General features: G+C 50.5%; 1 long non-coding RNA gene across 1 annotated transcript; it reads left to right on the top strand.

The window, feature by feature from the left end:
- Positions 1-2362: 2362 nt before the first annotated feature.
- LOC136611932 (uncharacterized) lies at positions 2363-22408 on the top strand. The gene is made up of 5 exons (XR_010790325.1): positions 2363-2506; positions 12048-12148; positions 19908-19991; positions 21782-21869; positions 22179-22408. It is a non-coding gene; the product is annotated as an uncharacterized lncRNA (long non-coding RNA).
- Positions 22409-25781: the final 3373 nt, after the last annotated feature.

Raw genomic sequence — 25781 nt, 5'->3', positions numbered from 1 at the left:
TCTACTAGTGGTCAACAAGAGGTCCACTACACAAGTAGCTTCTGAGAGCCTTTTTAAGGGCCAATGGGGGAACCACTCTTAGAGCCTGAGGTGGCAAGACAGTTCATCTAATCATGCCACAACTCTAATCATTTCCATATCTGCCTGAGATGTAACTGCATGCCGAGTTTTGCAGAAAAATGACAACTCCTTCTAGGTGCTTTGATTTTTTTTTTTTGACAATGAGTGTAGTCCAGGGTCGTTGAGATCATTAGACAGCAGAACAGCAAATTTAAGGAAGGGGAGTCCAGATGGGGAAGATTTGCTGAGAAATTTTCATGCAGACACTCCGCACATAAACTCCATGACATTTACAGCAGCAGCAAAGTAAATGAGATTTTGAAAATCTCATCCACACGCTGTGGAAATAATCCTCTGGGAAATTGACGTATCAATTTTAGTGCCACTTCCACAGCGAAATTTACCTCTTCTCAATGAGGGGTAATACGTCATAAAACCAGCTTCAAAAAGGCTTTCCGCTGGGGACATTCCGCTGCAAATCAGCCCCCATGTGGACCAAGACAGATGACAGACAAAAGTATTATTGAATCCACTGCTGTAACATTTTTTCCTCTGCCTTATGACTATCATCCTAAGGCCTCCCTCACACAGGGCGTTTTATACAGCGTTTAGCGCTGCCTTTTCAGCCCAGCGCTAAACGCTGTACAACACTCCCATTCATTTCAATGGGGCTGCTCACACCGGGCTGAAAACGCTTGTGCCGCGTTTTTGGCAGCGTTAACCGCTCGCTGATTTTCGGGGTGAGGGCTTGCAATAGAAGCCCTACCCCGAAAATCAGTCCCAGCTAGGCTAGGTAGAAAAAAAGATAGTAATGCTCACCTAGGCGCTGCAGTCCGGGTCGCGGCTGCTGGTCCCTGCCGCTGATCCGGGCTTCTCCAACACTCCCAAGTCTATTGCTGGAGGTCAGGTTTGAGAACCCCGCCTCCGGCAATAGAGTGCTGTGATTGGTTGTCAGCACGCTTGATGCCCAATCACAGCCCTTCAATGACTGTCTCAGCCAATCAGCGCCGGCAAGCTCTGATTGGCTGAGACAGTCAATGAAGGGCTGTGATTGGGCATCGAGCAAGCACCGACAACCAATCACAGCACTCTATCGCCGGAGGCCGGGTTCTCAAACCTGGCCTCTGGCAATAGACTTGGGAGTGCCGAGGAAGCCCGGATCAGCGGCGGAGACCAGCGGCCGCGACCCGGACGGCAGCGGCTAGGTGAGTATTACTTTTTTTTTTCTTTTCAGCATTCTTGGCTGCATTTTCAGCCGAGCTGAAAACGCAGCCAAAACGCTGGCATAAAGTATGCCAGCGCTGCTGTAACGGGGCGCAATCTGCAGTAACGCAGAGTTTTTCAACGCTGCGTTTCTGCAAACTCCCTGTGTGAGGGAGGCCTAAGGGCGCATTCAGACGACCGTATATCGGCTGGGTTTTCACGACGAGCTGATATACGGCGTCTCTCTCTGTAGGGGGAGGAGGCTGCAAGAGCCGGGAGCAGTGCTCTGAGCTCCCGCAGCCTCTCTGCCCCTCTGCACTATTTTTAATGAGGCGGGACGGGGGCGGAGCTAATTCCCGCAACTTAGCCCCACCCCACCTCCTCTCATTGCAAATAGTGCAGAGGGGCGGAGAGGGGTGGAAGCTCAGAGCACTGCTCCCAGCTCTTCCAGCCTCCTCCCCCTGCAGAGAGAGACGCCGTATATCGGCCGGCGTGAATACCCGGCCGATATACGGTCGTCTGAATGCACCCTAAGACTGGCAGAGGCATAAATCCATCTAAAGTAAACAATGGAAGGCGACTGCTGCTAATACTGGCCACCAGCATCAGATGAAAATTTTCACCATTTTGGCTGATCAGCGGGTTAAAGTTTTACCAGTGAATCCTGCAGGTTCACGATGACAGACTGCCAGCTGCCATAAAGCTGAACAGCGATGTTCATTGATAAACTAGGTTCCTGGCCTATCAATTTAGTCGGGGATATTGATAGATGGTTCGCATGATATGAGGTGTATGACCAGCTTAGAGTGCTATTACATGAGCGATGTGAAGGCTCACGGTGTACCGTTAACTGCTGTGCTGCACCTGGACCAGCAACGTCAACCCAGCAACTAGAGGCAAATTACAAGCATTAGCAGCTGCTGCTATTGCTTCACAACAAGCTAAAGAGCACCTTTATGCTTAAAGGGGTTGTCCCATTGTGTGAAGTGGGTGTGTGCACTTTGTAATATACATTGTAAATTGGCCATACAGAAGTTATTTACTGACCTACAGGGGTGCCCCGCCCCCGTGTTGATGATCCCATCTCCCTGGCTACGACTACTTCTTCAAGCCGGCTTCTCCAGTAGTCGGGCATGCGCCCACGGGGATGAGCCCGGTATTCTTCACGCATGCCCAGTAGCTCTCTTCAGTCCAGGTCTCCTGTGGTAAGGATTACAAGTGTTCAGCTGTCATGGAGGCGCGGGTGAGTGTAACGGGGAAGGGGGGGGGGCTGCTGTCAGTGTGCTGATCGGGTGTCTGGGGGTATTGGGGGCAGCTGTCAGTGTGCTGGTCGGGTGTCTAGGGGTATTGGGGGCTGCTGTCAGTGTGCTGATCAGGTGTCTGGGGGGAGGGGGGGGCTGCTGTCAGTGTGATGGTCGGGTGTCTGGGGGGGGGCTGCTGTCAGTGTGCTGATCGGGTGTCTGGGGGGAGCTGGGGCTGCTGACAGTGTGCTGGTTGGGTGTTTGGGGGAAGGGGTAGTGCTATCGCCGTAGGGCGGGCTGCCACAGAGACGCGTCGCTGTGGGGCGCCCTCTCACATAGACGCGTCGCCGGGAAAAGAGTGTGTGGGGGGTGTTTTCACAGTAATTTGTCGCTGTGGGGTGGGCAGGGGGCTGTCACAGAGTGTAATCCTGCCTGTGCAGGGAGGGGAGGAGGTGAGCTGTGTCTATTGTGAATGGTGGGTCCTGTGTTATCTATATACAGGTGTCACTGTACTTGTGGAGGGGCGGGGGTGCCTTTAGTGTACTTGTGTGTGGACACTGTGGAGGGGGGGGGGCTGTAGAGGGCAGTGTGGGGGGGTCCTGTGGAGGGGTCATTGTGGGGGGATACTGTGGAGGGCGCACTGTGGGGAAGGAACTGTGGTGGGGGCGCTGTGGGAGGGCATTGTTGGGGGTGACACTGTGGAGAGGGGAACTGTGGTGGGAGAATTGTGCGGGGTGCACTGTGGGGGGTGACACTGGAGGGGCATGTGTGCTGTGGGAGCACTGAGGGGGTTACTGTGGGGGGAGCACTGTTGAGGGGGCACTGAGAGGGGTCATTGTTGGGGGTGCACTGTGTGTGGGCACTGTGGGGGGTGACGCTGTGGAGGGGCATGTGTGTGGTGGGGGTTACTGTAGAGGGCACTGGGGGGGGGGGGACATTGTGGGGGGGCGCACAGAGAGGTCATTGTGTGTGTGGGTCATTATTGGGGGAGGGGGGGCTGCTGTCAGTGTGCTTGTCGGGTGTCTGGGGGGAGGGGGGGCTGCTGTCAGTGTGCTGGTCGGGTGTCTGGGGGGAGGGGGGGCTGCTGTCAGTGTGCTGGTCGGGTGTCTGGGGGTATTGGGGGCTGCTGTCAGACTGCTGGGCGGGTATCTGGGGGGAGGGGGGGGGCTGCTGTCAGTGTGCTGGTCGGGGGGAGGGGGGCTGCTGTCAGTGTGCTGGTCGGGGGGAGGGGGGGCTGCTGTCAGTGTGCTGGTCGGGGGGAGGGGGGGCTGCTGTCAGTGTGCTGGTCGAGTGTCTGGGGGGAGGGGGGCTGCTGTCAGTGTGCTGGTCGGGTGTCTGGGGGTATTGGGGGCTGCTGTCAGACTGCTGGGCGGGTATCTGGGGGGAGGGGGGGCTGCTGTCAGTGTGCTGGTTGGGTGTTTGGGGGAAGGGGTAGTGCTGTCGCCATAGGGTGTGCTGTCACATAGACTTGTCGCTGTTGGGTGCTGTCACATAGACTTGTCGCTGTGGGGCGTGCTGCCGCATAGACGTGTCGCTGGGGGGCGTGCTGCCGCATAGACGTGTCGCTGGGGGGCGTGCTGCCGCAGGGACGTGTCGCTGCGGGGAACGAGTGGGAGGGGGGGTGTTGTCACAGTAATTTGTCACTGTGGGGTGGGCAGGGGGCTGTCACAGAGGGTAATCCTGCCAGTGCAGGGAGATATGACTGGGGACCGCTGTATGCGGTTTCCAGTCATATGATCACCGTTATCCATCGGATAACGGTGATCATATAAAGTTAAAAGGTAAAAAATTTTAAAAAAGTAAAAAAAAAGTTAAAAAAGTTAAAGTTTTATCTCCCCTTACGGATCATGTCCGTAAGGGGGATGAAATTACGTACCCAAGGTCCCGGATTTGTTTCCTGATGGGATATTGATTCGCGAACCTTACCCCAGCTTCGGTGCATGCGCCCGTCAGCATGATGGCAGACGCATGCGCAAAAGTGAAATATTGCCCAAGAAATTTAAAATCTCCCTGCTGCTGGCTACCAGAGGTAGCCAAGAGCCTGGAGATGTCACGGGGAGCCGCGGTATGCGGTTACTGGTCACGTGATCGCCGTTATCCAATGCATAATGGCGATCACGTAAAAGTTCTTTAAAAAGTGGCAGTTTCATTTCCCCTCACCGATGCGATCGGTGGGGGGAGATGAAACATCTTCTCGGAGGCTTCCGCATTTGAATCCAGATGCGATTATCCTCCATGGACCCTTCCGGCTGCTGCGCATGCGCCCGCCGGCAAAATGCCGGACACATTCGCAGGAGCCGGGGAGCCCAGGAAATTTTAAATCTTCTTGCTCCCAGCGACCAACGGTCGCTGAGTGCTTGGAGCAGTGACCGGGGGCCTCGCTGAGCGGTCCGCGGTCACGTGATAAAGTAGCGATCTAACATTAGGCCGGTCACGCATGACCGGAGAGGAATTACAGGTTCTGCATGCGCTTGATCAGCGGTAATCCACGGATCAATTGCATGCATTGGATCACACAATTCCCCCCAATTAGCGGGTCGGAATTACGTAATCCACTTGCAGAAACAGAACACAGCATGCTATATTTTACCGCGAATATCTGCGACCTAGAGCCCATTGTGCTCTATGACCGCGGATATACTCGCAGCCCATATGCAAATACATTGTGTACGGGCTGCGGGTACTCGGGTCATTTCTAAGCGACGGCGCGGGAAATGCAAACAAAAAAAAAAGTACTGCGAATGACCGCCTGTGTGAGTAGGCTGTTATGCGCAGTACATTACGCGACCGTACACAGGGTCACGGACGGCTCACAGCTGGGATCTGCTGCGGGCCTCCGCAAGCGGATTCTGCATACGGCTGTGTGAGCCCAGCGTTATTCAGACCGCTACCTGTAATACGCAATTTACAAGAAGCCCCGGGAACGCTCGCCTTCATGCAGTTCCAGGAGCAGCTTGTTGAGCGCCTTCTGTGTGAGACCGCTGCACCGCAGCTAAATTACAAAGCCTCACAGCGCCACTTTTCACACCCCATCCCCGCCGCTGAGGTCACGAAATACCCCCCAAAATACATGAGAGGAGGGGGGATACACGGTTTTCTTGCCCCATGTGCCCAGCCCAACCAGCCTCCGTAATTACCCCTGTCTTCGGACATAAAACACAGTTTATATTATTACCTTTATCTAATATTTAGGGAATGCCAAAAAATGGGGATGGCGGAGGGGGGGGGGGGGGGGATTATGTTTAGGAAGTCAATTTTTTTTCCGTATAAGTGGGCAATGAGGCCTGGAATTTGTTCAGTTCTGCCCTGAAATCCAGCAGGCATTCCCTCCATTATGGGGCTAGCCATGTGTCCTGTAAGTAGATTAGGGCCACAAGGGGTATGTTTCTGAACACGGGACAAACGGGGGGATCCATTTTGGGGTGAACGTCTTCATTCCTATGTATACTATACAAAAAAAAACTGTTTTTAAATTGACAAAATTGACAAAAAAATGAAAATCATAATTTTTTCCTTTTGCTTTGCTTAGATTCATTCAAATACTGTGGGGTCAAAATATGCAGTACACCCCTAGATGAATTTGTTAAGGGGTCTACTTTTCAAAATGGGGTCATTTGTGGGGGTTCTCTATAGTTTTGGCCGCTCAATGGCTCTACAAGTGGGCAATGGGGCCTGGAATTTATTCCGTTGTACCCTGAAATCCAACGGGTGCTCCTTCCATTATAGGCCTAGCTATGTTTCCTTTAAGTAGATTAGGGCCACAATGGGTATGTTTCTGAACACGGGACAAACGGGAGGATCCATTCTGGGGTGCAAATCCTAATTTTCATATGTACTATAGAAAAAAGTCCTGTCTTTAAAATGACATATTTGCAAAAATATGAAATTGTAGTTTTTCTCTTCTAAATTGCATTGACTCCTAAAAAAAACTGTGGGGTTAAAATACTCCTGACACCCCTCAGTGAATACCTTAAAGGGTGTAGTTTTTAAAATGGGGTCACTTGTGGGGGTATCTATCATTTTGACTCCTATGAGCCTTTCCAATCTTGGTTTGGTGTAGGAAAACAAAGTGTTCCTCAAAATGCTGAAAAGTAATGTTAAATGTGTATGTCTCCTAAATGGTTAAAAAAAACGAAAGTTTTTCCAATGTGCGCCAAAAATATTTTTTATCTACTTTCCTCTCTCTAAAACCTAGGTGCGTCTTATCATCAGGTGCGTCTTATAAAGCGAAAAAAATGGTATATACAAATTTTCTTGTTACCTGTAACGACAGGCAATGATAAGGGTAGTAGTTGTCGGTTCATGACGCCATCGTTCCATACACCGGCATTCACACTCAGCGCATTAATGACACTGGACAAGTGCATAGTACCTCGGGTCCTCCGGAACGGTGGGGGCCCGGTAACACTTGACTAGTGACTTTTCCAAGAAATACAGTAGACTTCAGTATACAGAGTTTACAGTGCAGGAAAACTTAGTACATATTCAGCAATACTTGACATAAAAGTCAGTGGTCACAAAATGGCTATAATGATCGCCCCGCTCTCATAGACTTCAGCACACGAGGGTGTCAGTTATGGGTGTACTACTATACGGTGATCTATACTTCAGACGGCCGCATAGGAATCATCAATAAATCTCAGTATTATCTTCAGAGGTTCAGTAGACTTCTGCACTGTTATATATCTGTATAAACTTCTTGTCACTTGCAAGGGTAATTACTCACTACGGCTCTCTCTTGTGATGGGACTTTGTGGGGAAAACATTAAGGCCTCATGTCCACGGGGAAAATCAGGCCCATACGGATTCTCCATGGAGAATCCGTAGCGGGTCCCTCCTGCCGCGCGGACATGAGCGCTGAAAATAGGAATTTAAAAGAATTAACTCAGCCGCAGCGGGCCGGGAAGGTCTTCTCTTCCTCACGGCCGGATCTTCTTTTTCGGCCAGCGGATGAACTCGTCATGCCGGCGGCATGTCGCCAGCGTGCCGCGCGCATGCGCCGGGCACATCTGCCGAGCCGAAGCAAGAAAGATCCAGCCGTGAGGAAGAGAAGACCTTACCGGCCTGCTGCGGGTGAGTTAATTCTTTTATATTCCTATTTTCAGCGCTCATGTCCATAGGCTTCAATAGAAGCCCGCGGAAGCCGTCCCCGCGGGAGCCCCGCATGAAAATGGAGCATGGTCCAGATATTTTCATGCTCCATTTTTAAAAAAATCCCTTTTATTGACCATCCGCGGGTATTTATCTACCCGCGGATGGTCAAAGCATCCCTATGGGATGCGGATCCGCAGGCAGGAGAAGAGTTAAAATCCGCTGCAGATTTTAATTCTTCTTTTGCCCGTGGACATGAGGCCTTAGGCCTCATATCCACAGGAACAGATCCGCAGCCGATCCCCTGCACGTGTGATCCACGCACCATAGGGATGCATTGGACACTTGCAGGTAATTAAATACCTGCGGGTGTCATTTTCCCATGAGGCGCGGATTGCGTGTGCGGGAAAATACCCGCAGCATGCTCCATTTTAGTGCGCAGGATTCTATTGAAGCTTATGGAAGCCATACATATCCACGGCACACCCGCAGCTGAATTCCTGCTCTCCAGCCCAGGAGAGCAGGAGTTCAAAAAAATAGTGCACGGCGCATGTGCGCTGCCACCATGTCGAGCACATCCGCCAGGCCGAAGAAAGAAGATCCGGCCGTGACAGAGTGTCTTAGCGACATCTTCACCTCTTAATCTTCATCCGTACACAAAAACAACACTATGCAGTTTTTGCAGATGTGACATTGTTGCCAAAGTTAGCTTCACCAACTGGGTTTCCCCTTTTATCATGTTTTCAGATCATCCATCTTGATTCACACACAGCTCTGCTACATCCTGATTTATGCACATTACACACACACAGCTCTGCTACATCCACATCCATCCTGATTTTCACACATCACCAGACTCCTGGAAACAGTGATGAGCCCCTGGTCATGTGATTCCTAACTCCACCCAAACAGGTGATCACACGACGGTGACGTCATCACAAGTCCTGGTAGTAGATGCTGTCGGTTTATCCAGTATACAGTACTTTCTACCAAACTTCACAATGGCTCCTCCTAAAACAGTGACATCACCGCAGGTCCTTCAGCCCACCGTATCTCTGAGGTGACAGTAGGTCGGTGTCTCCTGTCAGGACCACTGAGTTGAGTCTGAGATAATAATGGCTAAGTTGTATAGTCATTTTGTTATTGTTGTCCTCCCCTTCCAAGAGCCCTAACTGTGTTGTTCTTCTGTTGGTCAGGCTCTGTGTTTTAGATATGTTGTAGGACCTGTGATGACGTAACCTGGGGCAGAGCAATGACATCACCAGGGGCGGAGCATCAGAAGCACTCACATACTAACTGACAAGTTGTCATTAGTAGTTTGACTGCAACTGGTATTTTTATATGGACTGTGATGTGCCAGCAGCCGGCACATCACAGAGCCAGAGCCGCAGGAGCAGGTGAGAGCTGCACTGATCCCTGCAGGGGCGTGGGTCGGGTCATGCTGCGAGAATTCTGGCCAAGGGTGGAACCACTTTTAGGGCCTCAGGTGGCAAGACCATTCATCTAATCATGCCACCACTATAATCATTTGCATATCGGCCTGAGATATAACTGCATGACGAGTTTTGCAGCAAAACAACAATTCTAGGTGCTTGAAATTTTTTTGACAAAGAGTGTATTATTCATCCCGCACGGTGAACATCGTCAGAAAAAAAGACATCATACCAAAATTGCACTTTTTTTTTACAACGATATACGATGTCTCTCTCTGCAGGGGGAAGAGGCTGGAAGAGCCAGGAGCAGTGCTCTGAGCTCCCGCCCCCTCTCTGCCTCCCCTCCACCCCCTCTGCCCCTCTGTACTATTTGCAATGAGAGGAGACGGGGCGGGGCTAAGTTCCGCGAATTAGCCCCGTCCCGCCTCTCCTCATTGAAAATAGTGCAGGGGGGTGGAGAGGAGGCAGAGAGGGGGCGGGAGCTCAGAGCACTGCTCCTGGCTCTTCCAGCCTCCTCCCCCTGCAGAGAGAGACGCCGTATATCGGCCGGCGTGAAAACCCAGCCGATATACGGTCGTCTGAATGCACCCTCATCTCCAAGAAAAAAATGTTAGAAAAAGTTTCAAAAAAAGATTCAAATCCAAACAACCTCCAAAATGGTGTCAAAAGAAACTGCAACTCCTGCTCCAAAAAAAGCCTCGACACAACCCCATCGATAGAAAAATAAAAAAAGGGATGGTGGTCAGAAGATGGTGACAGAAAGCAATTTCCTTCTTTATAAAGTATATATTTTTTAAAAGTAGTACAAAAAAACTAGATACATTCGGTATTGTAATTCTACCGACAGAATAAGGTTACATGTCACTTTTGCTGCAAGGTTTTTTACTGTAAAAACAAGACTCCACCCCACCCCCCACCTCCACTTCCACCCCCCAAAAAAAGATTTTTTTTTCCATTCCAGTCTACTTAGAAATTTGTAAAAGTTTTTCAGTACATTATATGATAGATAAAATGACACTATTGAAAAATACAATTTGTCCTGCAAAAAACAATCCTCAGGTGGCTATGTTGGTGGACAAATAAATAAGTTGTGACTTTTATGTAAGTGGGGAGGAAAAAACTAAAGTGTAATAAAGAAAATATGGCCGTTAAAAAAACACTTTAAGGCCGCGCTCAGAAAGCCGTAGGCGGAAACCTGCAGGGGTTAACAGCTGTGAGCCCGTCCGTGACCCTGTGTATGGCTACATATGGCGGCGAAAGTATCTTATAGTATTTATAGAGGTACTCTATCTGATTCTATCTAGCACTATTTAAGGGGGCACTCTGATACTATTTATAAAGACACACTATCTAGCACTATTTATGGGGCCCTCTGATACTATTTATAGAGGCACTCTATCTGATACTATTTATGGGGCACTCTGATACTATTTATAGAGGCACTCTATCTGATACTATTTATAGAGACACTCTATCTAGCACTATTTATAGAGGCACTCTATTTGATACTATTTATGGGGGCACTCTATGTGCCACTATGCGGGCATTCCATCTGGCACTATTTATGGGGGCACTGAGTTCAAAATCCGCTCATGGTCTCTTTCAGGCTCCACAGGTACTACAACAACCAGCATGCTCACCTCACTACTCAGTCCCCTTATATCCTCGTGTAATACATTTCTCACTGTCCCCTCATTTCTCCAGGTGTCACATTCATCAGCTTCCTCTCATCTCCATGTGTGACACATTTATTAGGGTATGTTCACAGGATGGATTCCGCCTGTAAGGCTGGGTTCACACAGGGCGGATTTGCTGCGGAATTTAGCCGCGGCGAGTCCGCCTGCGGCCGCTAATCCCGGGATTAGCCAGCCATATGGACGAGATTTCTCAGAAATCTCGTCCACACGGGACGGCCAATCTGCTGCGGTAAGTCAGGCTGGAACCGGGTTTCAGTATATGCAGCATGTCTATTTATCTTTTCTTTCCGCTGCGGCCGCGCTCTCCTCTATGGGAGCGCCGGCCGCAGCAGAAGAGTGAGAGGCCGAGCCGCTTCAAAGCCGCCGCAGCTTTTTCCGTGGCGGTTCTCCCGGCAGAAGTCTCGCGGTTTTTGCTGCGGCCAAACCGCGGGATTTCCGGTGGGACTACGCCGTGTGAACCCAGTCTAAACCTGCTGCTGATTTGCTGCGGCTTTTGCTCTGGATCAGTAGGTGGATTTAGCTCTGTTAAACCCTTAACAGCACAGGACGTAAATTGACATCATGGCAGTTTGGTACTTAACGCACCAGGACATAAACTTACATCATGTGGACGGAGCAGGATCAGAAGCAGAGCCCACGCCATCTTACAGCCGCAGCAACAACTGAGATCAATGAGAATATTTATCTCTGCTTTTAACCCCCTAAATGCCGCAATCTATGACGATCATGGCATCCAAAGGGTTTACCGAGGGAGAGGGTCTCGGACCACACAATGTAATTAGATTTGCAAAGATGTGGGAGGCATATTTTTGTTTGGATAGCTATGTAATCTGGGCAAAAATTAATATATGGGATAGGCTGTTCAAACAAGGTGTTGTCCGTATAGGTGTCTAATTACTGCAAGCATTGTATGCAACTAGAAATGAGTTGGAGAATAATTGAATTGTGCAGTTGCTGATGTTTTGTTCTGTTTTGTTATGCATATGATGAACATCGATTTTATATTTGCTGTCTTATATATTTTGTAGTAATACAGGAAGGTGTTTTTTGGTCTGGGTCTCTTTTGGGCGCAGGAGATCCGAGCCATACACACATTCTTTCTGAAAATGAAGGGGTTAATCAACAGGTGATATCCTAATAGCAATTGTTTTTAAGGAAGGGAACTGCATTATGGGAGTGAGGTGATCAAGATCTGGGAGATCGAAACCCCTCCTCCAGGAATATGTGGTAGCCTGGTTGTATGAAGCACTAATTGTATAAAGCAGAAGAATGTTACTTTCACACATCTAAACTCCTGTCTTATATGCTGTTTATGATCCAAGGAGCCTCCAGGATCGAGTGGCACTGGATGGAAGGTTTCTCTCTGCTGAAAGGAGGATACTAACTAAAGACAAGACGGGAGCGGGCACGACCTGTTGTAAAGGTGAGGGACTTTTTCCTATTGATTGCCTCTCTGTTAGGCTAGTTTCACACAGGAGAGAGCGATATTGCCCTCGCCCATCCATGTGAAAGCCCCAGTGATGCAAGGCGTTTTCATGTGATGAACGGAATCCCCCACCGCAGCTGTCGCAGCCACGGCATGGGATCGTAGAGTTCTCCCATTGCTTTCAATGAAGCTGTGGCTGGTGCTGCTAGTATGACCCTGGTGTCACGGAGGAGTACTAGTGAGTGCAGAGGGCAGAGACTGAGCAGGGCAGAGACTGCTGATGGGGCTGTGCTGCTAGTATGACCCTGCTGTCACGGGGGAGGCTTTTGGGTTGCGGGGATGAGTTGTTTACTTATATTGCTGTGAGAAATGTCCCCTCTGTACAGCCAGATAATATACTACAACATAGAGGAACCTCTGTTGTACTGTATACCTTCTCAGGATATGGAAACACTGTGGAAATGCTGTGGATTCCCCATTGCAGAGTTTATTGTGAAAAGTCTGCAGCGTTTTATAGAACCAGGAATGTGGATGAGACCAAAGAAATGAGACTAAAGGAAACCCATTTCATTCCCACAGCACCGTATACTGAGTTATGGCGCTGTTAGTACTTGTGACAGGGAGCTGGGTGATGTATTTTTTTAGACACTCCCACGATGCCCCCTCTGAAGACGATGCATGGCACTCTTTTTAGAGTCCTGTGCATGCATGCGTAACTAAAAGTTCAGAGGCCCAGGTGCAAAAGTTCAGCTCGGGCCCCCATCATACCTAGACCCATACCCAAATCATGGTGCCTGTTCTATTTTTGCATTTTCACGTTTTTTTAATGCACCTCCTCACCCATCGTAATGATGGGGTGTATTAAAAAACGCTGTACAATGCATTCAAAAATGCTGCTCGAAATTGCGGTAAAAATGCTACGATTTCAAGATGCATTTTCTGAACGCATGTCTAAGAGTGGGTTCATGCTTTTTGTTGCACTTTTGAACCACAATTAAGAAAAATGCATTAAAAAACTGCATGCAGTATTCAAAGACCACAAACGTTTTTAAGAAACTGCATACACTATTAAAAACCGCATGTGTGTTTGATCCATTTTTAATTGTGTGTAAAGTGTGCAATTATATACAGTATATACAGGGAGATGTGTAACGTATACCAGCAGTAGAGAGAGATGGCAGAGAGATGGATAGACAGATAAATTCATATATACTCTGGGACCCGGACCACCTCTCTTGGTGAGAAGAGCAGCATGGTACACGGACGCCGTACAGCAGGAGCCAGGAGCAGCAGGATAATGAGTCATCATTGATGACATCATCTTGCTACGCTCTGCTTCGGCGTCCTCTCCGGCTGCGTGATTAGTGCAGCGCAGCTGACAGTGCGACCAGCCGTTAATGCACTGAATGTGCATTTGTTTATGGTGGCATCTGGGCCCCCTTAGTGCAGTGGCCAAGTCACCATTGTGACCCCTGATGGTACACCAGTAATCCCATAGAAGTCTATTGGAAAACATGTGTATGGGACTTATCACTGGATCGTGGGAATCAATGAATATCAAAAAAATAAATCACCTGACTCCTTGTCAAGTCACCTAATGGCGACATAGTTTATGGTGCGGTGGGGACGTGACATGTTCTCTTTATATTCCTGCTTGCCGTGCATAAAATAATGTATTACAAAAGTAATGTGTACTCCCTTCTCCTGGGTTCGTGGAGCTCCAGCGTCACATCCTTCAGTTTTTTACTTCCTTTTTTTTTTGTTTTTGGCATGTTGACCTAGAATTTAAAAAACAAAACTCTGCCAACCCCTTGAATGAAGGATGGGGGAAAGAGACATGTACTTCATGCAAATCCATGCAGTATCAAAGCCTCTACATGCAAATTTTGCCCACCCACTGACTAGGCCAAATCTGCATCCGGATCCGCTGTACGTGAATGGCAGAATAGCATGTGGATTCCATACAAGTCTATCATTTCACAATGGAATCCGCCGTTTGCTTTCCCATGTCACTGATTTGTTGCTTATTTTGTTGCATATTCATATCCACGTCAACTTCTGCACCACTGACAGATTTTGATGCAGATCTGCAGCAGACTTAACCCCTTCAATTGAGACTTGGCAATTAATGGGCTAGCAGGGATCCCAAGTAGCAGATCCCCGCCAATCAAGTATTGATAACCTATCCTGTGGATAGGCCATCAATAGTAAAAGTTTTGAACAGCTTTCAAAAAATGGTATTCCCATCTGTGCTTTGCATGGCCAAGATGCGAAAACATAGAAGCTTTGTTCTGAGCACCAGTCAAAAAAGAGAACTGAGTGCAGGGCTGTTTTTGTAGATCTCATTGAAATAAATGGCTGCTAAGGAACGGCATAGCCCAGCACACTACACTGTTATAAATATTCTAGGAGTTAAGGGAACAGCATAGTAGACTGTGTTATGCTGTTTCCGTAGCTTCCCTTTTCTTCAATGAGAGCTACGGAAACAGCGCTGGGCTGAACTCTCGACATAACCTGTAGGATGTGGCCGGTAGCAATGGCAGTGGTTCCCCCTTTAAGTACTTGCCTAGCACTGAATGACAATATGCCTTCACACCATCGTTCATCTTGCAGAATCTTGCTTTGAGGCCTGCCAGAGTGTATCTCCTCAGCTCAGAGCTTAGTAGGCCCCTAGTTCAAAGTAGGAACCAGGTCAGACGCTACTACTGAAAGTATGTGTAGATAGACTTAAAAACAGCATACATTGTAGTAAACAACAGGTGTTTATTTGTTAGCTAAATCAGCGATACATTTACAAAACTTGGCACAGTTTCAAATATTTTTGGAATGCTGGCTTTACTAAACAACACTGCCTGCCAACATTCGTAAGAAAAAATAGTCTCTTAAAGTATGGGACAGCCTCTGTGCTGGCTGGAGCGGGGTGAGGCTCTGTGCTGGCTGGAGCGGGGCGAGGCTCTGTGCTGGCTGGAGCGGGGCGAGGCTCTGTACTGGCTGGAGCGAGGCGAGGCTCTGTGCTGGCTCGAGCGGGCCGGGCCTCTGTCTTGGGTGGAGCGGGCCGGGCCTCTGTGCTGGCTGGAGCGGGGTGGGCCTCTGTCTTGGCTGGAGCATGGCTGCCAATCCTGTCTCTGCAAAGAAAAAGAAATAAGTGAATAGATCGATCAATTTTTCAAACAAGTGTCCCGCGTAGGGCCCCTCGGCCGGTCTGTCCCGCGTAGGGCCCCTCGGCCGGTCTGTCCCGCGTAGGGCCCCTCGGCCGGTCTGTCCCGCGTAGGGCCCCTCGGCCGGTCTGTCCCGCGTAGGGCCCCTCGGCCGGTCTGTCCCGCGTAGGGCCCCTCGGCCGGTCTGTCCCGCGTAGGGCCCCTCGGCCGGTCTGTCCCGCGTAGGGCCCCTCGGCCGGTCTGTCCCGCGTAGGGCCCCTCGGCCGGTCTGTCCCGCGTAGGGCCCCTCGGCCGGTCTGTCCCGCGTAGGGCCCCTCGGCCGGTCTGTCCCGCGTAGGGCCCCTCGGCCGGTCTGTCCCGCGTAGGGCCCCTCGGCCGGTCTGTCCCGCGTAGGGCCCCTCGGCCGGTCTGTCCCGCGTAGGGCCCCTCGGCCGGTCTGTCCCGCGTAGGGCCCCTCGGCCGGTCTGTCCCGCGTAGGGCCCCTCGGCCGGTCTGTCCCGCGTAGGGCCCCTCGGCCGGTCTGTCCCGCGTAGGGCCCCTCGGCCGGTCTGTCCCGCGTAGGGCCCCTCGGCCGGTCTGTCCCGCGTAGGGCCCCTCGGCCGGTCTGTCCCGCGTAGGGCCCCTCGGCCGGTCTGTCCCGCGTAGGGCCCCTCGGCCGGTCTGTCCCGCGTAGGGCCCCTCGGCCGGTCTGTCCCGCGTAGGGCCCCTCGGCCGGTCTGTCCCGCGTAGGGCCCCTCGGCCGGTCTGTCCCGCGTAGGGCCCCTCGGCCGGTCTGTCCCGCGTAGGGCCCCTCGGCCGGTCTGTCCCGCGTAGGGCCCCTCGGCCGGTCTGTCCCGCGTAGGGCCCCTCGGCCGGTCTGTCCCGCGTAGGGCCCCTCGGCCGGTCTGTCCCGCGTAGGGCCCCTCGGCCGGTCTGTCCCGCGTAGGGCCCCTCGGCCGGTCTGTCCCGCGTAGGGCCCCTCGGCCGGTCTGTCCCGCGTAGGGCCCCTCGGCCGGTCTGTCCCGCGTAGGGCCCCTCGGCCGGTCTGTCCCGCGTAGGGCCCCTCGGCCGGTCTGTCCCGCGTAGGGCCCCTCGGCCGGTCTGTCCCGCGTAGGGCCCCTCGGCCGGTCTGTCCCGCGTAGGGCCCCTCGGCCGGTCTGTCCCGCGTAGGGCCCCTCGGCCGGTCTGTCCCGCGTAGGGCCCCTCGGCCGGTCTGTCCCGCGTAGGGCCCCTCGGCCGGTCTGTCCCGCGTAGGGCCCCTCGGCCGGTCTGTCCCGCGTAGGGCCCCTCGGCCGGTCTGTCCCGCGTAGGGCCCCTCGGCCGGTCTGTCCCGCGTAGGGCCCCTCGGCCGGTCTGTCCCGCGTAGGGCCCCTCGGCCGGTCTGTCCCGCGTAGGGCCCCTCGGCCGGTCTGTCCCGCGTAGGGCCCCTCGGCCGGTCTGTCCCGCGTAGGGCCCCTCGGCCGGTCTGTCCCGCGTAGGGCCCCTCGGCCGGTCTGTCCCGCGTAGGGCCCCTCGGCCGGTCTGTCCCGCGTAGGGCCCCTCGGCCGGTCTGTCCCGCGTAGGGCCCCTCGGCCGGTCTGTCCCGCGTAGGGCCCCTCGGCCGGTCTGTCCCGCGTAGGGCCCCTCGGCCGGTCTGTCCCGCGTAGGGCCCCTCGGCCGGTCTGTCCCGCGTAGGGCCCCTCGGCCGGTCTGTCCCGCGTAGGGCCCCTCGGCCGGTCTGTCCCGCGTAGGGCCCCTCGGCCGGTCTGTCCCGCGTAGGGCCCCTCGGCCGGTCTGTCCCGCGTAGGGCCCCTCGGCCGGTCTGTCCCGCGTAGGGCCCCTCGGCCGGTCTGTCCCGCGTAGGGCCCCTCGGCCGGTCTGTCCCGCGTAGGGCCCCTCGGCCGGTCTGTCCCGCGTAGGGCCCCTCGGCCGGTCTGTCCCGCGTAGGGCCCCTCGGCCGGTCTGTCCCGCGTAGGGCCCCTCGGCCGGTCTGTCCCGCGTAGGGCCCCTCGGCCGGTCTGTCCCGCGTAGGGCCCCTCGGCCGGTCTGTCCCGCGTAGGGCCCCTCGGCCGGTCTGTCCCGCGTAGGGCCCCTCGGCCGGTCTGTCCCGCGTAGGGCCCCTCGGCCGGTCTGTCCCGCGTAGGGCCCCTCGGCCGGTCTGTCCCGCGTAGGGCCCCTCGGCCGGTCTGTCCCGCGTAGGGCCCCTCGGCCGGTCTGTCCCGCGTAGGGCCCCTCGGCCGGTCTGTCCCGCGTAGGGCCCCTCGGCCGGTCTGTCCCGCGTAGGGCCCCTCGGCCGGTCTGTCCCGCGTAGGGCCCCTCGGCCGGTCTGTCCCGCGTAGGGCCCCTCGGCCGGTCTGTCCCGCGTAGGGCCCCTCGGCCGGTCTGTCCCGCGTAGGGCCCCTCGGCCGGTCTGTCCCGCGTAGGGCCCCTCGGCCGGTCTGTCCCGCGTAGGGCCCCTCGGCCGGTCTGTCCCGCGTAGGGCCCCTCGGCCGGTCTGTCCCGCGTAGGGCCCCTCGGCCGGTCTGTCCCGCGTAGGGCCCCTCGGCCGGTCTGTCCCGCGTAGGGCCCCTCGGCCGGTCTGTCCCGCGTAGGGCCCCTCGGCCGGTCTGTCCCGCGTAGGGCCCCTCGGCCGGTCTGTCCCGCGTAGGGCCCCTCGGCCGGTCTGTCCCGCGTAGGGCCCCTCGGCCGGTCTGTCCCGCGTAGGGCCCCTCGGCCGGTCTGTCCCGCGTAGGGCCCCTCGGCCGGTCTGTCCCGCGTAGGGCCCCTCGGCCGGTCTGTCCCGCGTAGGGCCCCTCGGCCGGTCTGTCCCGCGTAGGGCCCCTCGGCCGGTCTGTCCCGCGTAGGGCCCCTCGGCCGGTCTGTCCCGCGTAGGGCCCCTCGGCCGGTCTGTCCCGCGTAGGGCCCCTCGGCCGGTCTGTCCCGCGTAGGGCCCCTCGGCCGGTCTGTCCCGCGTAGGGCCCCTCGGCCGGTCTGTCCCGCGTAGGGCCCCTCGGCCGGTCTGTCCCGCGTAGGGCCCCTCGGCCGGTCTGTCCCGCGTAGGGCCCCTCGGCCGGTCTGTCCCGCGTAGGGCCCCTCGGCCGGTCTGTCCCGCGTAGGGCCCCTCGGCCGGTCTGTCCCGCGTAGGGCCCCTCGGCCGGTCTGTCCCGCGTAGGGCCCCTCGGCCGGTCTGTCCCGCGTAGGGCCCCTCGGCCGGTCTGTCCCGCGTAGGGCCCCTCGGCCGGTCTGTCCCGCGTAGGGCCCCTCGGCCGGTCTGTCCCGCGTAGGGCCCCTCGGCCGGTCTGTCCCGCGTAGGGCCTCTCGGATTTTTTTGAACAAATGGGTGTTAAGGTTTATAGCAGTGAAAAAGAACAAGGATCAGCGCCTACTCACACTAAACGATTTTCAAAAACGTGATATACTTTTGAGTACTCACCTGGTGCTCGGCCAAAACTCCTACCCAGGAGATTGACCGGCACCTTGTATCCGAGCTGGCTTGTAGCGTCCCTGGAGTCCCGAATCCGATCACCGGGGAGCATCGCTGGGGTTACAGCCGTGATCGGGCTGTTTGCATAACCTCTCGTATTCCAAAGAAAAATTTCCCCTGCGCTCGTGGGTTCCAGCAACAATAAGGGACTCAGGCGATATGCCTGAAGAGAGCGGGTTATCCCGCAGAAACGTGTAGCAACAAAGGAATAAACCATTTAAAGTTACCTACGGACATTGAGTCCTTTATTGTTGCTGGAACCCACGAGCGCAGGGGAAATTTTTCTTTGGAATACGAAAAGGTTTATAGCAGGTGAGAGATGAAGGTGTCCTTTAACTCTTCTGTTACTTGGCAAATCCTTAAATTTCACCATATTCACAGTATACCCATACATAACTCCTCCCAATTCCCTACCATCACCAGACAATACCCAGTATATTGACCTGTCCAGATAGTAAAGTAATGACATGCATCTCCAACTTATGTAGGACAATGCCATGTGGATGGCACGGATTTAGAAGCTGTGCCTGCGCAACCTTGCAGCGGGAGTTGGCTGTTACCGATAACCAGCCTCCTGCTGTAATACCCGAGATCAGTGAACATTGGTCTGCGCTTTTAACCATCTGCATGCTGCCATCTATGTAGATGGCGGCATATAAACGGTTCACGGAAGGTTGCAATGACAACAGAATGCCAAACATTGGTGTCCTAGCTTACTGTTGCCTATGATCGCTATTACAAGTGATAAAGTGATAAATGTATCATGTCATTTATGCTGCATGATTAACACGCTAAAAAAATTAATGGCAGAATTGCTGTGTTTTCTCTCACTGCTCTCAAAAAATAATTAATAAAAGATTTACAATGTAGCATAAGTACCCAGGAATTGTACCCATAAAAACTACAGTTCGTCTCATTAAAAACAAGCCCTCATACAGCCAAGTCAACTGAAAAATTATAAAGTTATGGCTTTTGAAAAGTGGAGATGAAAATCTCCCAAAAACTGCTGCGTCCTCGTGCCCAAAGAACAAGGATTGGGTGAATGAGATCCCCCCTCTCTTGTCACATCCTCCTTCCTCTCCTGGTGGCTGCAGTAGTGGAACCATGTTGGCACATGCACATTGTGCAAATTCAGTAATAAAACCTTAAATTAATGAACTGTGTTTTTTTTTTTAAGGGACAATACAGAAGTCAGAAAAATAGCACCCAGTTTTTGTGAACTGTACATGACTCTATGGACTGTTGGCAGCCATGAATTTGGGTGAGTCTACAGGTTTATTGTAATAGGGCACAGTATTCTGCATACCATATGGGAAGGATGAGTACATAACGTGATTCTTATACATACAGCGCCATGAACTCCAGACAGGAAAGAAATGTTCATTTTGGCAGGTTGCCTTATTTTTTTTTGCCATTTTCTACTTCGGACTTCTTTCATTGAAATACTATGTAGGAATGTACAATATATGAACAACCTCTATAGAGAAGAGAGGCCTTTATGGACCCCTAAGGTTCCTGAGCCCGGGTGCAACGGCATGCCCTATATAGTTATGACAGTGGTCATGGGAGATGGGGATGGATGACCCAGGTACAAAAGTTTATCTTTGGGCCCCCAAACTTAACCCCTTAGCAAAGGCATAATTTGAAACTTCTGGGCCCCAATGCAAAACCTCTAACAGGGCCCCCAACAATAATGGTTTATTCATTTTACTGGGCTCCCTCTATACAGAAGAAAGGCCTTAATGGCCCCCTAAGGCTCTTGGGCCCGGGAGCAACCGCATGCCCTCTATAGTTACGCCAGTGGTCATGGGAGGAGGGGAGGGGTGAAGGGATTTCCTCTAACTGCTTAGATGCCACATTCAGCATTGAGTGTGAAATTTAAGCAGCTGGCATCTGTTCCCTGAAAATGAAGGTAGATGTCTGCTATGTAACACATTTGGCATCCTCCGTGTTTGGAGTATGCTCGGCTCCTATAAATGTACAACCTTTGTTATGAAGGGGTTAATGAAATAACCAGCATTTTAGTTTTGTAATTTCCAGGGATGCAATTTTTACCAATATCTATGAAAAAGTCCCAATGAACCCGTATGTCATCACTACAAGCGCTTCAGTCATTGAAGAATAACAGAACCGTTTCCTTAGATAAACATGAAATAGATAAGTGTCCTCAATGACTACCATATAGGCCAAATATCTCAGTAGGAAATCGTATCTCGTGTATCGGCCCATTTCAGGAAAACCTAACAATGTCATATTTCTATATTTCAAGGTTTTCTGCTTAGGTGACGTTTTTCATGTTTTTTCTTTCAGCCTTCTGAATAGGTGATAACCGATAGATCGGTGAGGGTCCGACTGCCGGCATCCCCGCCAATTGCCAGAATGGTAGTCCTGAAGTTTGCAGAATAAATTGAGCCGTACATAAATGCTGCTGCTCCATTTATTGCAGTAGGACTGCTAAAGGTGGCCATTTGAAGTTCATTGAGCCACCACCCCATTTATTTGGGAAACCTCAGGACCCCTATTCTGGCAATTAATGGGGGTCCCAGCAGTAGGACCCCACCGATCTATCAGTTTTCAAAACATTTTACCAAATCAAAAAAAACCCTTATAACTCTATTCCTTCACATCTCAATGGCTATTCAGTGTGTGTATACATATATTAGTGTTCTGTATATAATAGTCACACCAATATACTACATGTAGAATAATCGTCCGACTCCTCCTAGAGCATTAGGGTGCGTCACACGGGGCAAGAATGATTTTCCGTGTGGACTTTCTGCAAGGTGAATCAGCAGCATTTACAATATAAGCCATGTGGATGAGAGTTTAACAAATCTCCCCCACAGGGTGCAGATGATCTCCCCGAGGGATACGCTGTGGACTTTATATCAGCAGCTGGTTAACTATGTGCTGCAGATTTCACCTTTATGAATCCAAATGGGGAAATCTGTGGCAAGTCCACCCAAAATGCCAGACAAAATCCAGAACATTAATAAACCGTGAATTAAATGACTGCTAATCTTTGTGTGACTTGGTTGCTTACGACTCCAGGTGACCCCCTCGCTGGCGCTCCTTGAGGCTGACGCTGCGGCCGGCACTGGCTTCCCCGCTGACAGCTGCAGATCACTGGTCCTATCAGGTAATAATCCAGTCCTTAATGTCTGTTCCTGCTGTCCTCCAATCCAACATATTTGGCCCCTAGATGGGTCTCCGCTGCGCTCTTTGTCTGCCTGGACTTTGCTACAGGATAGATCTCCTTGGACTATGACTTTCTGTTGACTCTTCTTTCTCCGTCATCTGCCACTGTCACCATTTCTCCCCTTCTGGCTTCTCCAGCTGTTCCTGGCAAAATCTAATCCACTTGGGTTAGCTTCTTGTCAGCAGCACCAGCAGTTCTCATCTGGCTTCAAGATGGCGTCTGACTGACCAACTGCCACTTTTCTTCCAGGAAGCTCCGCCCACTTCACTGCACTACACAGAGGATAACTGTTATGCCTTGTCTCACAAGAAGTAAATTAAAGGGCCCATATCACTCCATTACAATAATACAATATAGATATAAAATATATATAGGAATGTAAATGATGATGATCCGAGGACTCTAGGTCGGCTGGCCTCACACAGCGCATTTTTCATGCATTTTATACATATGATCAATGATGATTATCACTGGTTATACTTGTACAATGCACATATGTTATAAAAACATGTTTTAAATCTGTTTTTTCAGATCTTTTTTTTCACTCACGCAAAAAAAGGCCCAACTGATGTCCGCTTTTCCTCACACTGACTTCTTTCATAAGCGCAGTGAATGCGCATGTAACAGCCGCTCCGTACCTTTTTTACGCTTCTGTAGATTTGAATGTGCAGTTTTGTTCTGTAAATATGAATCAAAATAAGACATGGTGCAAACCAAAACCATAAACCATTGCATGTCTGAATACACCAATGCAAATCAATGGGGTGATATGTTTGCTTTATGTCTATAAAATGTACGGACTGACAATACGCCCGTGTGAAAAAAAGAGCTACTGTACGTTTAACTTCTTCAGGCCACGTCGATAATGATTATCATCTGAGCAGTTATATTCCTGTACATAGGAGGCAGTATTATAGCAGTAATACTCTTGTATATAGGATAGTATTCTAGTAGTTATATTCTTTTACATAGGGGGCAGTATTCTAGTAGTTATATTCTTATGCACAGGAGATAGTATTCTAGTACTAATATTCTTGTATGTAACAGACAGTATTCAAGTAGTTATATTTCTGTACATTGGGGGCAGTACTAAAACAGGTATATTCTTCTACATAGGAGACAATATACTAACTAGAAGTTCTATTCTTGTACTTAGGGGGCAGTATTCTAGTAGTTATATTTTTGTACATAGGGGGCAGTATTCTAGTAGGTATATTTTTTTTACATAGGGGGCAGTATTCTAGTAGTTATATTCTTGTACATAGGGGGGCAGTATTGTAGTAGTTATATTTTTGTACATAGGGGGCAGTATTCTAGTAGTTATATTCTTGTACATATGAGCCAGTACTATAGTAGTTCTATTCTTGTACATAGGGGGAAGTAACCTGCTAGTTATGTTTGTACATAGGAGAAAATATCATAGGGGTTCTTGTAGATAGGAGACAGTGCTATAGCAGTTATATTTTTGTACATAGTGGGCAGTAGTATAGAAGTCATATTCTTCTATGTAGGTGATAGAACTACAGCAGTCATATTGTTTTACAGAGAGAGGAGTACTATAGATGTTATATTCTTGTACGAAGGGGGCAGTATATTCTAAAAGTTATATTCTTGTCTATAGGAGACAGTATTTTAGTAGTTTTATTCTTGTACATAGAGGACAGTATACTAGTAGTAATATTCTTGTATATAGGGGACAGTATTTTAGTAGTTATATTCTTGTACATAGGAGACAGTATTCTAGTAGTTATATTCTTGTACATAGGATACAGTATTCTAGTAGTTATATTCTTGTACATAGGAGACAGTATTCTAGTAGTTATATTCTTGTACATAGAGGGGCAGTATTGTAGTAGTTATATTCTTGTACATAGGAGACAGTATTCTAGTAGTTATATTCTTGTACATAGAGGGGCAGTATTGTAGTAGTTATATTCTTGTACATAGGAGACAGTATTTTAGTGGTTTTATTCTTGTATATAGGGGACAGTATTCAAGCAGTTATATTCCTGTACATAGAGGGCAGTATTATAGTAGTTATATTCTTATACATAGGGGACAGTATTCTAGTAGTTATATTCTTGTACATAGGAGACAGTATTCTAGTAGTTATATTCTTGTACATAGAGGGGCAGTATTGTAGTAGTTATATTCTTGTACATAGGAGACAGTATTTTAGTGGTTTTATTCTTGTATATAGGGGACAGTATTCAAGCAGTTATATTCCTGTACATAGAGGGCAGTATTATAGTAGTTATATTCTTATACATAGGGGACAGTATTCTAGTAGTTATATTCTTGTACATAAGAGACAGTATTATAGTAGTTATATTCTTGTACATAGAGGGCAGTTACTATAGTAGTTATATTCTTGGGTACTGGTGTATCTTTTCTCCACCACAAAATTAGGTGGAGACCTGGGATTGTGCTGTGGGAGGTATTGGGTATGCCTATAGCTGCTGATTGGTTGGGCTGCTGTCGAGGCTGTGCTATGCCCTCCTTTCTCAGCTTCAAGCGGCTTTCCCGCCGGCCACCCTGCAATCCCCCAGCTGTGACATCATAGGTCAGCTGCCGCTGTGTTCAGCAAGGGCAGCATCAGCACCATGGAGCAGAACGGGTATGGAGCAGCATAATAAATACCTTATTTGACAGCAGCACTCCACAAAGCCCCTGAAATAGTGTGGATGCACAGCAAGTGGGTTGGGATGCATGCTCCAGATAGGATGGAGACTATCATCCATGAAGATCCACACCAGCTTTTAGAGATGGAGCAGCATTCGGGGTGCAAAAAACTCCAATGGACATTTACTTTAAAAGGACATTTTTGTTTATTCAATGCATAAACACAAGAACATTTCGAACTTTTGATAAAGACTGCAAATAGTGGTCAAAACGTTGTCATGTCTATGGATTGAATAAAGGAATATGTCCTTTTACAGGAAATGTCAATTGGACGATTTTGCACCCCGAATGCTGTGCCATCTTTAAAAGTTGGCCCGAGCCTTCCTGATGTTTCATGCACCACCAGGCATAAGGCCTTGCCCATAAGCATTCCCCAACTGACAAAAACTGAACCAACCTACCTGCCTGCATACCTATTTCTTTCCATGGAAGAAGTGAACCTCCTTTTTTTAAATGCAACATCAGCGGCCAATTAGATTTTTGTAGGCCGCTGTCTCCCCCTTGTGGGCCAAATTAAAAAGGCGATCCCTTAAAAATAAAAATTCTTCAGCTCCTCTGGCTTCACGGGGGTGATGCAGGAGGACACATCTGCCCACTTCCAGCTGCAGCAGAGACTGCCTTAAGATGGCCGCCAAGCTCTGACATTTATAGTTCTATACTGCCCGTGTCACAATAGACTGATGACATCACAATAGTCTGATGACATCACAATAGACTGATGACATCACAATGTAGTCTTAACTGCCAGACTGCTGGGCTCATTAGCATACAGTGTGTATGAATTAGCATACAGTGTGTATGCATGTCTGTGTATCTATCTATCTATCGATTATATTATATAATCTATCATAAAAACTGAAATAGAGGGGAAGCACAGCATGTTGGCTAAGATGCACGCTCCACATAGGATGTGGCGTACTCATCCATGAAGATCCAGACCAACCTTTAGAGATGGAGCAGCATTCGGGTGCAAAAAACTCCAATGGACGTTTCCTTTAAAAGGACATATTTCTTCATTCAATCTATAAACACAACACAGTTCTGTCCGCTTGATAAGGACCGCAAATAGCAGTCAAAACGTTGTCATGTCTATGGATTGAATGAAGAAATACGTCCTTTTAAAGGAAACGTGCATTGGACTTTTTTGCACCCCGAATGCTGCTCTATCTT

Source organism: Eleutherodactylus coqui, chromosome 1, assembly GCF_035609145.1.
Source record: "Eleutherodactylus coqui strain aEleCoq1 chromosome 1, aEleCoq1.hap1, whole genome shotgun sequence".
In the NCBI taxonomy this organism is placed as follows: Eukaryota; Metazoa; Chordata; class Amphibia; order Anura; family Eleutherodactylidae; genus Eleutherodactylus; species Eleutherodactylus coqui.
This window is presented reverse-complemented; position numbering and strand designations above follow the sequence as displayed.